Source organism: Monodon monoceros, unplaced genomic scaffold (assembly GCF_005190385.1).
Source record: "Monodon monoceros isolate NGI ecotype Baffin Bay Population unplaced genomic scaffold, NGI_Narwhal_1 Super_Scaffold_18, whole genome shotgun sequence".
NCBI lineage: Eukaryota > Metazoa > Chordata > Mammalia > Artiodactyla > Monodontidae > Monodon > Monodon monoceros.
In genome coordinates, this window is record NW_021703774.1 from 15913963 (window position 1) to 15927746 (window position 13784).

A 13784-nucleotide genomic window follows, 5' to 3' on the forward strand; every position below is an offset into this window, starting at 1 on the left:
TTGAAAAGATATCACAAAGACACTACTTCGAGTTCAATTCCGTGCTGCTGTGTAGGTGCACGCGGGCACCCCGGCTGGTCTGAAAGCAGCTTCATAGAGGCGGCCGGGAGAGGCTGGCAGAAAGGTCCAAGTCAGCACTGCGATCCACCACGAAGGGCATAACCTTCCTTTCCAAATCCAGCCTGAGTGGCTTATTGTTGTGTTGTGAATTGATCAAGAACTAAGAAGTTATTAAGCTGAGGTCACTTTCATATTTTCTCTGTTAATTGAGCGAATGTTGAGATTAAAACCATTCTTGCATCCTTTCTATTCTATTAATCTAATAAATTCCGAGGCAAGTTTTCATGTATAGCTTTTAAACATACTGCTTGAGCAGTTGCATCTTCGTATAGAAATATAAGTGTGGGATTTGGAATACTTAGAAATTTCTTTTCTGATACGTGGGAAGATTTTACTGCTTCAGATCTCATCATGGTTGCTAAGAAAAAAAAAAAAAACTTGCATGTCGAATATTCTGCTCACAAAGAAATACGATTAAAAAAAAGCATGAATTTGGGGGATGAGATGTGTTTTGTTACTTGAGCTTGAGGCTGGAAACTAGCAATTTCTTGGTTTTTATTCTTTCTCCTAGACTTCAAGTCCAGTCTTAGAGTTCTAGCTGAGTCGCATATGCAGATGTCTTCCGACAGGGAGGGGCAAGTGAAGTCCCAGTGGGAGAGGGTGAGAGCTGAGACTGAATGTCTTCCTTAGAGGCATCCAAAGTTGAAACCATATTAAGTAGTGGGCTGGCCATGTAAGTTTGGAAAACAGGCCTCCTGTACCTCTAGCTTCTATTTGGTAGTTGAAATGACAATAATGATGATTATCGTAATATTTACTTGGATTTGGGTAGCTGAATGGTCTTTATTTAACAGGCAGGGAAACTGAAACTCAGATAATTATGTGACTGGTCATAGGCACAAAACTACTAGTAATAGCTCTGGTATTCAAACTGAGGTCTTTCAACTCTAAATATGCTTAGGTAATAATTTAAAGAGAGCTTTAAAAATAAAAGGTAAAAGTATTTTCACTTTTTATTATAAAATCCATAACAATGTAAATGTTTTAGTCCTTTGATTAGTGGGCTACATTTTAAAGATATAGAATTACAGATCAAGGATTCTTTTTAGCAAAACATTTTTTTCAAACTTTAGTTACTAGTAATTTCAATTTTGATGAAACTAAGGGGGGCTATAAATATATGCTGTAATTCTTTAAACCTAGTAATAATTCTTGGGGACAGTGTTTTCTATGATAACTTTGAACTCTCTTTATACTTTGAAGCTTAATCTGAGTTCTAATCGCGTGGTTTATACTTACGATTGGTACTGTGATAGAGCAAGCAACCCTAAAAGTGGTGAAATCAGATTTAACTGAAACATCTGTTAATTCTGTTTTATCCAGAGTTATTTAGTTATTGGGTGTATAGTGGAATAATTTAGAAAGACCATAAAAACTTGGATGTTTCACTAATAAAAATAATAGCACATATCCACGGAGTGCTTACCATGTGTCAGGGAGTATGATAGATATTTTATATGCATTATTTTTTAAAGTATTTTGATTTCATTTCAGTTTTGCATTTAAGTGCCTGGTTTAACAAATTATTTCGCAAACCTGACCATGTGACTTGGCTCATGGACCTTAACGAATATTCAAGCAATATTACCGTTATGTTTTAGGTATGTTTGTATTAACAATGCAAGCTGTCAGTGCAGTATCTCATTTTTCTCCTGTTTATCCCATGTTGGCTGCTAGTAATATCAGTGTATATAAATTTTAGTTTAGTGGTCACTTGTCCCCAGAACTTCCTGGCATCCAATAAAATGTTTCTTTTTTGAGGCACTATGGTACAGTAGAAAGAGTGTGAATATTTACATCAGTCAGAGCTAAGTTGGCATGCAAGCTCTCTCACTTAGGGTAAGGTATTAGGAGATTACCTAGAATTGTCTGAGCCTCTGTTTCACTCTGCACCTTGAGAGAACATTGTGAGGACTAAATGTAATGTATTTAAAATATTGCCAGGCCCTTAGAGAACATTCAGTAAATGATAACAATCATATTATTAGAATTTAACCTGTCAAGGATAAACTAAGATTCTACACTTTCGTGTTCTTCAATTTGTCTTAGCTGTTGGACGCATTCATTTTCTCATTTCCTTTCTTTGCTTTTCTTTAGTTATTAAAGAAAATTAGTTAGAAATCTTCATAATGGTGTTGCCTACCCTACATTTCACACCTGGCTTCACAGACCTGAGGGCAATACAGAGGAAATGATGTTTTTAAATCACCTCCCTTGAAGAGGAATATTATTAAAATGTCAGGGGTTTTCATTTGAATCTTGCAAGTTGGTGTATTTTGTCACAGTGGTCTTTAATATTCGATCACAATTAGCTAGAGATAAAAGGGACAGCCCTTTGAAACTATGGGCACACTTTTGTTCCTGAGGGAGGCTTTCTTTTTCCTTTCTTTCTTTTCTCCCTCCCTCCCTCCCTCCCTCCCTCCCTTCCATCCTTCCTCCCTTCCTTCCTTCCTTCCTTCCTTCTTCCTTCCTTTTCTTTCTTTCATGATAAAGTAGAATAGTGGCATCATCCTGGTCTCATCTGTTTACTTGGGTCAGGGGATTGCTTGTACTAACAGGATGGTACTGGAAATTTTAAATGTTTTGTTCCTTATATCCACCAGATTTGCTTTACTTAGCTTTAAATTAGTGCTTTTCATCATGAAATTAAAAAGTCGAATTTTAAAACTGATATTATAGGTACAATTATAAATCAACTTCACCTACACAAAAATATGCAACACTGATATTTACTAAATAGAGTGAATATAAATCTTAACTTTAAAATTCATCAGTTAATTACTCCAAATAACATATTTTTGAGTACCTACAATCTTTCTGCTACTGTGCTAGGACTAGGATCAGGTCATACAAATGTATATTATGCTCCTTAACCACAGGAAGCATTCCATCTAATTTCAGTCTAATGCCAGACAATCTTTGGGGGGGCTGGAAGGAAATTGCCAACTTTCTGTTACAGCTTACATAGGCAGTCTCACTGAAATTAACAAGCTATATTTATGGTTTTGCTGATTCCATTTACTATTTTATTTTAATAAAAATCTTTAAATACTTTTCCAAACCTAAGCAAGAGTCAGAGAATGAAAGATACATATTTCATTTCGAGTATTGTTAATGATTTTTTCAGAACGACTTGGCTATTGAGAAGAAATGAAGCTGCAGTTTTGAAAATATTCTTAAGTCACATGTTTATAGATCAATTGCATTGCTTGGTTTTAGAGTTTTGTTTTCAAATTATATTAAATACACCTTTAAGTACAAAATAAATGCAAAAGATGAATTGATTTATATTGAAAGGCTTGTGTAAGTTTTAACTCTCAATTTGTGCAGATATTTTAAAATTTACTGAAAAACTATTCAAACCTAAGTAATTTTTATAAGAAGTAGATGAGGATGAGAAAAGTTTTCTTGAGCTGCTTAAGCGGAATAATTCTAACAGCATTGTTAGACAGGAGAAAAACACTATTTTATTGGTGATCTCAATAATTTAGGAATGATGTTAATGTAGTTTCTAGAATACTAATTTTCATATTAAATTTTCATAGTTCTAATATAGCTTAATTTAGATGAGTTGAAATAAAACATTAATTCAGACAAATAAATGCATAAGAAAAGGTGAAGACTTTTGTAAACTACAATTGTGAATATGTGAATTCATATACAGATAATAAATGAAGTCATGTGTTTTTTCATGTATTAATTTTAGGATGATTATGCTGATATACTGGCATACTGACAGCATAGTTTTAAAGTCAGTTTTAAGCCTTTTTTTAGTATAAATCTCATGTACATCTTAAAATCTATTACTAATTTTTAGTGATAATAATTATCTCATTTTTATGCAAGCAAATGTATTAGCATTAATAGGAATTACACAAGTAAATAACTAATATTGCAATGAGTGAATTAATAGACCCCTCAGGGTTTTATTAATTAAAAAGTTCAAGTCATATTAAAGCACCTTTTGTTTATGTTTATTTCAATCAGAAAGCTGAACATGGTAACTTATTTGCATAAATAATCAATCACCATTTACTAGTAGTAATAAGGTTAATTTGTTGCTACAGACATGATAGGATTAGTCAATTATATTTCCCAGAAAATACTATTTGTTATGCACCCCATCACCTGTAAAACAGGATTGGTTTAGCGCCCTTATTAAATGAACACTTCAAAAAGTCTCTGTCCCTGTAAAAGTTTTGTGAAAACAAAGCTAATTTTAGTTGATTTGAATAAGTAAAATGCAAACTCTGCTTCCGTTCGTAAATTTAATTTATCTTTCTGCAAAGATTGATTATTTAATAGTTATTTATTTTGATTCAGTAACCAGTCAAACCAAATCTAACACATATAGGACATATTCCCTTTGAAGAAAATCTCATTTGCAGATTTGTTTTATTCCAAATAAACAGACTTTCATTCCCTCGTCCTTGTTCTTGGGTAGTAAATTATGTTGTCTGCTCCACCTACTGGCAGATATATGCAAAGGCCTATTGTTGGATTCATTAAAAGATGCTGCCTCTGAAATGTTGCCAGAATTTTTAAGTATCCTTTTGGAGATCAGCAAAGTTGCAGATACAAATGTAAAACTCAAGATCTATTCAGAAAAATTAATATTTAGAAATATAGGTTATTATATAAAATTACACACATTAATAGTTTCCTGATTAGTGAAAATGTTACCCTGTTTTTTAAAATTTTAATATGTCAATAAAAAGGATAAATAAATATAAGATATACTTATAACTCAGTACATTAAAACTATGTACATTTTATTTTAGTTATGGAATTTAATAGTTTATACATATTCAAATTAAAACTAAAATGAAAAATTATACAGTTAATTAAAATACATATTTTGTGGAAATATTTTTCATGTCATCTTTATATAATAGATTTTTAATGTTTTTCCTTTAGTGGGTAGTTAAAATTTTCTTATCAACTCTGAGATAACAACTTTCAGTTATTTATGATTCTTTAAAAAGGCTCCATACTCTGATTAATATTGACAAAACTTTATTTTTAATTACTTTATTTTTTAGAGAAACAAATGGCTTCAGCTACTTTGTTTTGAAAATTATATGAAATCCCATTTGTATACAGAAGGAAAATCCCTTCATTTTAAAAAGTAAATTTGATATACCAAAAATTAAGTGGTAGTCTGTTGGTATGGACAACATCTTTACAAGATAAATCTTATAAGATGAAAAAACGCAAAAATTAGGAAGTATAGTAAGTCCTCCAAATCATTTATTGCTTTCAACTCTATCTTTCCAGTATCATAAGTGGGAAGTTCCTATGCCTTACATATATTAAGTACTTAATATGTGATTGCTCACTTTTAATTTGAGGTGCTGCAGTAACAGAACTGCAGCCTTTCAGGGTGCATCTGCCTCTGTGTGTTTGTGTGTGTGTGTGATGTGTCTTCGTATATATGGTGTATTTGGAAAGTATCTTTGCGGAGTCTTCTCATAAGGCATTGTCCTTAGGCAATGGTGTACCACAGCAACGGTTGGGAAACTCAAGTGTGATATTAAAACATACCCCTATAAAGACTCTCTTGGGTTCATTTTAGACCTCTTGATCATTATAAAACCACTTCTTTCACCTCAAAACATAAATTTTGTTCCTTCCTAGTTTCTAGGATGATCTCTCTCTCTCTCTCTCTCTCTCTCTCTCTCTCTCGGTTTATCACCATCCAGTTATCCTTCTTGAAAGCACCAGGATTCTGATTATGCACTGCTCCTTGAGTTACCTGCAATTCATTGAACTCTCTTTTTACGCTTTCTCTGAAATGGTTTAGTATTATAAGAAACTGATTCTAAGTGAGTTCATGTACAAAGATGGAGAAAAACTAGGGCCTGCATATAAATGAGTGAAACAAGCCAGAACATAATGTAGATTTCTGTGGTGCGTTCCTGTGAATAGCACAAAGCACTTTTATTTTATTTATCCCCACAATATTCTATAAAGTAGCAGTTATCTTTCTGGTGACTAAAATGCTATTGTTTGGTACTCATTTTTCCTCTGAACACTTGGAAGATTTATTCTTTCAGGAAGATTATGTAGTGAATAAAGTTCTGACCTATGATCTTTGGATCTGTAGTTTAAGAGGCAGGTCCTGAAGTCTGGTCATTTGTTCTTGGTCCCAAGTGAACTATCCATATCACATAATCATCACATAATTTGTTACTATTGGCAGTCTCTGTTCAGAAAAGGCCAAGGACTGAACTACCATGTAGAGTGAATTAGCTATTAACTTTTACATTTTATTTCTTTCCTCTTTAACATTATAGTTTTTATTATCCTGTAATATATGAAAGGGATAAAATTATCCATTGTCAGTATTCTTTGAAGAGACAGATGAACTGGTTAAAGAAAATATCTTGTTGTGTCCCCAAAATGAATCCCTTTTCCACACTTCTCTCATTGCCATCATTTAACAATCATGCATCAAAGAAATAGAGGGAAAAATGCAGACAGAGGCAAAAGTAAAATCAAAATTAATTGAAAGAGAGACCACTTAAGTAGAAAAGTGCCTAGCTACTTTTCTTATTTATATTTTTCTTTTCAATATACTAAATTTAAAAAGTTATTTAATTTTTTTTTTCTTTAGCCAGCACACTGTAAATCTCTCCTATACATGTGACCTGGGGCCGATTCATGTGTTGTGGGGCTTGAAGCTTATACAATTTGGGGATCCACCTTTAAGAAGATAGTATACAAAGTTACAAATACAAGAAAAGGAACATTTTTTATAATGAGCAAAAATTTCAGAGAGGGCAGACAGCAGAAACAAGAAGAACTACAATTCTGCAGGCTGTGGAAGGAAAACCACATTCACAGAAAGACAGACAAAATGAAAAGGTAGAGGACTATGTACCAGATGAAGGAACAAGATAAAACCCCAGAAAAACAACTAAATGAAGTGGAGATAGGCAACCTTCCAGAAAAAGAATTCAGAATAATGATAGTGAAGATGATCCAGGACCTCGGAAAAAGAATGGAGGCAAAGATCGAGAAGATGCAAGAAATATTTGACAAAGACGTAGAAGAATTACAGAACAAACACCTAGAAGAATTAAAGAACAAACAAACAGAGATGAACAGTACAATAACTGAAATGAAAACTACACTAGAAGGAATCAATAGCAGAATAACTGAGCCAGAAGAACGGATAAGTGACCTGGAAGAAAGAATGGTGGAATTCACTGCCACAAACAGAATAAAGAAAAAAGAATAAAAAGAAATGAAGACAGCCTAAGAGACCTCTGGGACATTAAATGCAACAACATTCACATTATAGGGGTCCCAGAAGGAGAAGAGAGAGAGAAAGTACCTGAGAAAATATTTGCAGAGATTATAGTTGAAAACTTCCCTAACATGGGAAAGGAAATGGCCACCCAAGTCCAGGAAGCGCAGAGAGTCTAAGGCAGGATAAACCCAAGGAAAAACATGCCAAGACACATAGTCATCAAACTGACAAAAATTAAAGACAAAGAAAAATTATTGAAAGCAACAAGGGAAAAATGACAAATAACATACAAGGGAACTCCCATAAGGTTAAGAGCTGATTTCTCAGCAGAGACTCTACAAGCCACAAGGGAGCGGCATGACATATTTAAAGTGATGAAAGGGAAAAACCTACAACCAAGATTACTCTACCCAGCAAGGATCTCATTCAGATTGGATGGAGAAATCAAAAGCTTTACAGACAAGCAAAAGCTAAGAGAATTCAGCACCACCAAACCAGCTCTACAACAAATGCTAAAGGAACTTCTCTAAGTGGGAAACACAAGAGAAGAAAAGGACCTACAAAAACAAACCCAAAACAATTAAGAAAATGGTCATAGGAACATACATATCGATAATTACCTTAAATGTGAATAGATTAAATGCTCCAACCAAAAGACACAGGCTCGGGCTTCCCTGGTGGCGCAGTGGTTGGGAGTCTGCCTGCTGATTCAGGGGATGCGGGTTCGTGCCCTGGTCCAGGAAGATCCCGCATGCCACGGAGTGGCTGGGCCCATGAGCCATGGCCGCTGAGCCTGCACATCTGGAGCCTGTGCTCCGCAACAGGAGAGGCCACAACAGTGAGAGGCCCGCGTACCGCAAAAAAAAAAAAAAGACACAGGCTTGCTGAATGAATACAAAAACAAGACCCATATATATGCTGTCTACAAGAGACCCACTTCAAACCTAGGAACACATATAGACTGAAAGTGAGGGGATGGAAAAACATATTCCATGCAAATGGAAAACAAAGGAAAGCTGAAGTAGCAGTACTCATATCAGATAAAATAGACTTTAAAATAAAGAATGTTACAAGAGACAAGGAAGGACACTACATAATGATCAAAGGATCAATCCAAGAAGATACAACAATTATAAATATATGCACCCAACATAGGAGCACCTCAATACATAAGGCAACTGTTAACAGCCATAAAAGAGGAAATCGACAGTAACACAGTAATAGTGGGGGACTTTAACACCTCACTTACACCAGTGGACAGATCATCCAGACAGAAAATTAAGGAAACACAAGCTTTAAATGACACAATAGACCAGACAGATTTAATAGATATTTATAGGACGCTCCACCCAAAAACAGCAGATTACACTTTCTTTTTCACATGCACACAAAATATTCTCCAGGATAGATCACATCCTGGGTCACAAATCAAGCCTTGGTAAACTTAAGAAAATTGAAATCATATCAAGCATCTTTTCCAACTGCAATGCTATGAGATTAGAAATCAATTACAGGGAAAAAATTGTAAAAAACACAAACACATGGAGGCTAAACAATACGTTACTAAATAACCAACAGATAACTGAAGAAATCAAAGAGGAAATCAAAACATACCTAGAGACAAATGACAACGAAAACACAACGATTCAAAACCTATGGGGTGCAGGAAAAGCAGTTCTAAGAGGGAAGTTTCTAGCAATACAAGCCTACTTCAAGAAACAAGAAAAATCTCAAAGAAACCATCTAACCTTACACCTAAAGGAATTAGAGGAAGAAGAACAAACAAAACCCAAAGTTATTAGAAGGAAAGAAATCATAAAGATCAGAGCAGAAATAAATGAAATAGAAACAAAGAAAACAATAGCAAAGATCAATAAAACTAAAAGCTGGCTCTTTGAGAAGATAAATTGATAAACCTTTAGCCAGACTCATCAAGAAAAAGAGGGAGAGGACTCAAATGAATAAAATTAGAAATGAAAAAGGAGAAGTTACAACAGACACTGCAGAAATACAAAGCATCATAAAAGACTACTACAAATAATTCTATGCCAGAAAAATAAAATGGACAACCTGGAAGAAATGGACAAATTCTTAGAAAAGCACAACCTTCCAAGACTGGATCAGGAAGAAATAGAAAATATGAACAGACCAATCACAAGCACTGAAATTGAAACTGTGATTAAAAATTTTCCAACAATTAAGTCCAGGACCAGATGGCTTCACAGATGAATTCTATCAAACATTTAGAGAAGAGCTAACACCCATCCTTCTCAAACTCTTCCAAAAAATTGCAGAGGAAGGAACACTGCCAAACTCATTGTATGAGGCCACCATCACTCTGATGCCAAAACCAGACAAAGATACTACAAAAAAAGAATATTACAGACCAATATCACTGATAAATATAGATGCAAAAATCCTCAACAAAATACTAGCAAACAGGATCCAACAACACATTAAAAGGATCATACACCATGATCAAGTGGGATTTATCCCAGGGATGCAAGGATTCTTCAATACACGCAAATCAATCAATGTGATACACCATATTAACAAATTGAAGAATAAAAACCATATGATCATCTCAATAGATGCCGAAAAAGCTTTTGACAAAATTCAACACCCATTTATGATAAAAATTCTCCAGAAAGTGGGCATAGAGGGAAGCTACCTCAACATAATAAAGACCATATACGACAAACCCACAGCAAACATCATTCTCAATGGTGAAAAACTGAAAGCATTTCCTCTAAGATCAGGAACGAGACAAGGATGTCCACTCTCGCCACTATTATTCAACATAGTTTTGGAAGTCCTAGCCATGGCAATCAGAGAAGAAAAAGACATAAAAGGAATACAAATTGGAAGAGAAGAAGTAAAACTGTCACTGCAGATGACATGATACTATACATAGAGAATCCTAAAGATGCCACCAGAAAACTACTATAGCTAATCAAATGAATTTGGTAAAGTTGCAGGATACAAAATTAATGCACAGAAATCTCTTGCATTCCTATACACTAACAACGAAAGATCAGAAACAGAAATTAAGGAAACAATCCCATTTACTATTGCAACAAAAAGAATAAAATACCTAGGAATAAATGTACCTAAGGAGGTAAAAGGCCTGTATGCAGAAAACTATAAGACACTGATGAAAGAAATCAAAGATGACACAAACAGATGGAGAGATATACCATGTTCTTGGATTGGAAGAATCAATAGTGTGAAAATGACTATACTACCCAAAGGAATCTACAGATTCAATGCAATCCCTATCAGATTACCAGTGGCAGTTTTTACAGAGCTAGAACAAAAAATCTTAAAATTTATATGGAGACACAAAAGACCCCCAATAGCCAAAGCAGTCTTGAGGGAAAAAAATGGAGCTGGAGGAATCAGACTCCCTGACTTCAGACTATACTACAAAGCTACAGTAATCAAGACAATATGGTACTGGCACAAAAACAGAAATATAGATCAATGGAACTGGATAGAATGCCCAGAGATAAACCCATGCACCTATGGTCCACTCTTTTATGACAAAGGAGGCAAGGATATACAATGGAGAAAAGACAGTCTCTTCAATAAGTGGTGCTGGGAAAACTGGACAGCTACATGTAAAAGAATGAAATTAGAATACTCCCTAACACCATACACAAAAATAAGCTCAAAATGGATTAGAGACCTAAATGTAAGACCGGACACTATAAAACTCTTAGAGGAAAACATAGGAAGAACACTCTTTGACATAAATCACAGCAAGATCCTTTTTGACCCACCTCCTAGATAAATGGAAATAAAAACATAAATAAACAAATGGACCTAATGAAACTTCAAAGCTTTTGCAAAGCAAAGGAAACTACAAACAAGACGAAAAGACAACCCTCAGAATGGGATAAAATATTTGCAAACGAATGAACGGACAAAGGATTAATCTCCAAAATATACAAGCAGTTCACGCAGCTCAATATTAGAAAGACAAACAACCCAATCCAAAAATTGGCAGAAGACCTAAATAGACATTTCTCCAAAGAAGACATACAGATGGCCAAGAAGCATGTGAAAAGCTGCTCAACATCACTAATTTTTAGAGAAATGCAAATCAAAACTACAATGAGGTATCACCTCACACCAGTCAGAATGGCCATCATCAAAAAATCTACAAACAACAAATGCTGGAGAGGGTGTGGAGAAAAGGGAACCCTCTTGCACTGGTGGTGGGAATGTAAATTGATACAGCCACTATGGAGAACAGTATGGAGGCTCCTTAAACAACTAGAAACAGAGTTACCATATGACCCAGCAATCCCACTACTGGGCATATACCCAGATAAAACCATAATTCAGAAAGACACATGCACCACAATGTTCATTGCAGCACTATTTACAATAGCCAGGTCATGGAAGCAACCTAAATGCCCATTGACAGATGAATGGATAAAGAAGATGTGGTACATATATACAATGGAATATTACTCAGCCATAAAAGGGAATGAAATTGGGTCATTTGTAGAGACGTGGTTGGATCTGGAGACTGTCATACAGAGTGAAGTAAGTCAGAAAGAGAAAAACAAATATCGTATATTAACGCATATAGGTGGAACCTAGAAAAATGGTACAGAGGAACCGGTTTGCAGGGCAGAAATAGAGACACAGATATAGAGACCAAACCTATGGACACCAAGGGGGGAAAGTGGTGGTGGTGGGATGAATTGCAAGATTGGGATTGACATATATACACTAATATGTATAAAATAGGTAACTAATAAGAACCTGCTGTATAAAAAAAAATCATTTCAAACACATTTCAAATGTTAATGTCTGAAAATACCAGAACTCAAAATAGAAAAATACAACGGTAGTTTTATTGACTGCCTGACTGCTCTATAATACGTGTTTTCCATATTTTGGCTTCATACTCTCTGATTGCTTCTTTATTTGACAATTTTGTTATATTTTCTAGAGTGAGAAGGAAAATTTTATTCACTCTTGTCTCTGGGAATGTTGATCTAAATTTCTCATTACTATAAGAAGTTAAATGATGTATTTCTATTTGCTTATGCTGTATTATTGAGTTCATTTTTGAAAGGGGAGAGCTTCCATTTTGTAATGGAAATGATGAGAATCAAATTCTCCATTTATAATTTACACGTGTGAAGTTTGGAATGATTTTCCATAGTCCAGATTCTGGCAGTTTGCACCCTCTCTCAAACTCTGTTTCTTTTCCACTACCCACATACTTCCAGAGCCACACCCCTTAGGATGTTTGTATTGCAATGCAGGCTCTAGATCTGCACCTTTATTTGTAACTCATGGTGAGTCTGCACAGTGGGTGCAGGAATATTCCTGGAAGTTTGCTAACAAATTTTAAGTATACTTGGAAGTACCAGAAAAAATCCATAAATGTATACATAAATCTATACATAAATATATCCAACTAAAATTAAATATATAGGTGCCTCTGCTTCTTCCTGTCTTGATCTGCAACATGTCCACAGCCACTCTCATACCACCCAACCCAGGTATGAGAGAGGATAAGGCAGAGTATAGAGAAACAGTGGAATTAAGTGATATCTTACTTTTGCAAATTTTACAAAAAAGACATAACCACGTGAGCACATTGCCAGGGTCCCTCTCTGTGTCTTGGAAAGGGCCTACCAAAATGAGGGGCCCAAAGGTTACAGTTCATCAATTTCACTGTTATTTCACCTCTGATTGGACTACATTTTTTTAATTTACATCTTTATTGGAGTATAATTGCTTTACAATCGTGTGTTAGTTTCTGCTTTATAACAAAGTGAATCAGTTATACATATACATATGTTCCCATATCTCTTCCCTCTTGGACTACATTTTTGTACTATGTGCAAACCCTGCTGCTCTGGTTAAATTTGCTCAGATAAGTTTTGACTTTTATTTTAATGTGCTCTAAATAATCGTCGGCTTATCAGATACCAAATCCAGCATTCAGACATTTAAATAAACCTTACTATTTTAGTCCTATCTTTAAAATTGAAGCACTTGGTTTTCTTTAGTTCTCTCTCTCTTATTTCTTTTACAGTTTATTTTATAAACTCAGGGTCTTTACTTCCATACAGTAGACTGGGTAAGTTTTTAATGTATTAGGATATGGAGTAGAGTTTGTTCTCATTAGGTATTAAAAAATAACCTGTATATACCTACACATATGTACATGTGTGTGTTTATATGTATATGTATGTATATAAACACACAAATGCAGCCTTGTGTAAAATTTCCAATACAGTTTTTTAAAAATAACATTTAAGTAATATTTATTGGGACTATTCTCTAATTACAAACATAAAATGTATTTAGTACCAAAAACTGGTAATACAGAGATAAACACAGAAGAAAATATTTGTTCATATTGGACCATCCAAAAGAT

The 13784-nt window shown here is 34.6% G+C and overlaps 1 protein-coding gene across 1 annotated transcript in view; it reads left to right on the forward strand.

The window, feature by feature from the left end:
- SPATA17 (spermatogenesis associated 17) overlaps nucleotides 1–13784 on the forward strand; it is a 185883-nt gene that overhangs the window by 82246 nt on the left and 89853 nt on the right. The window lies entirely within an intron of this gene.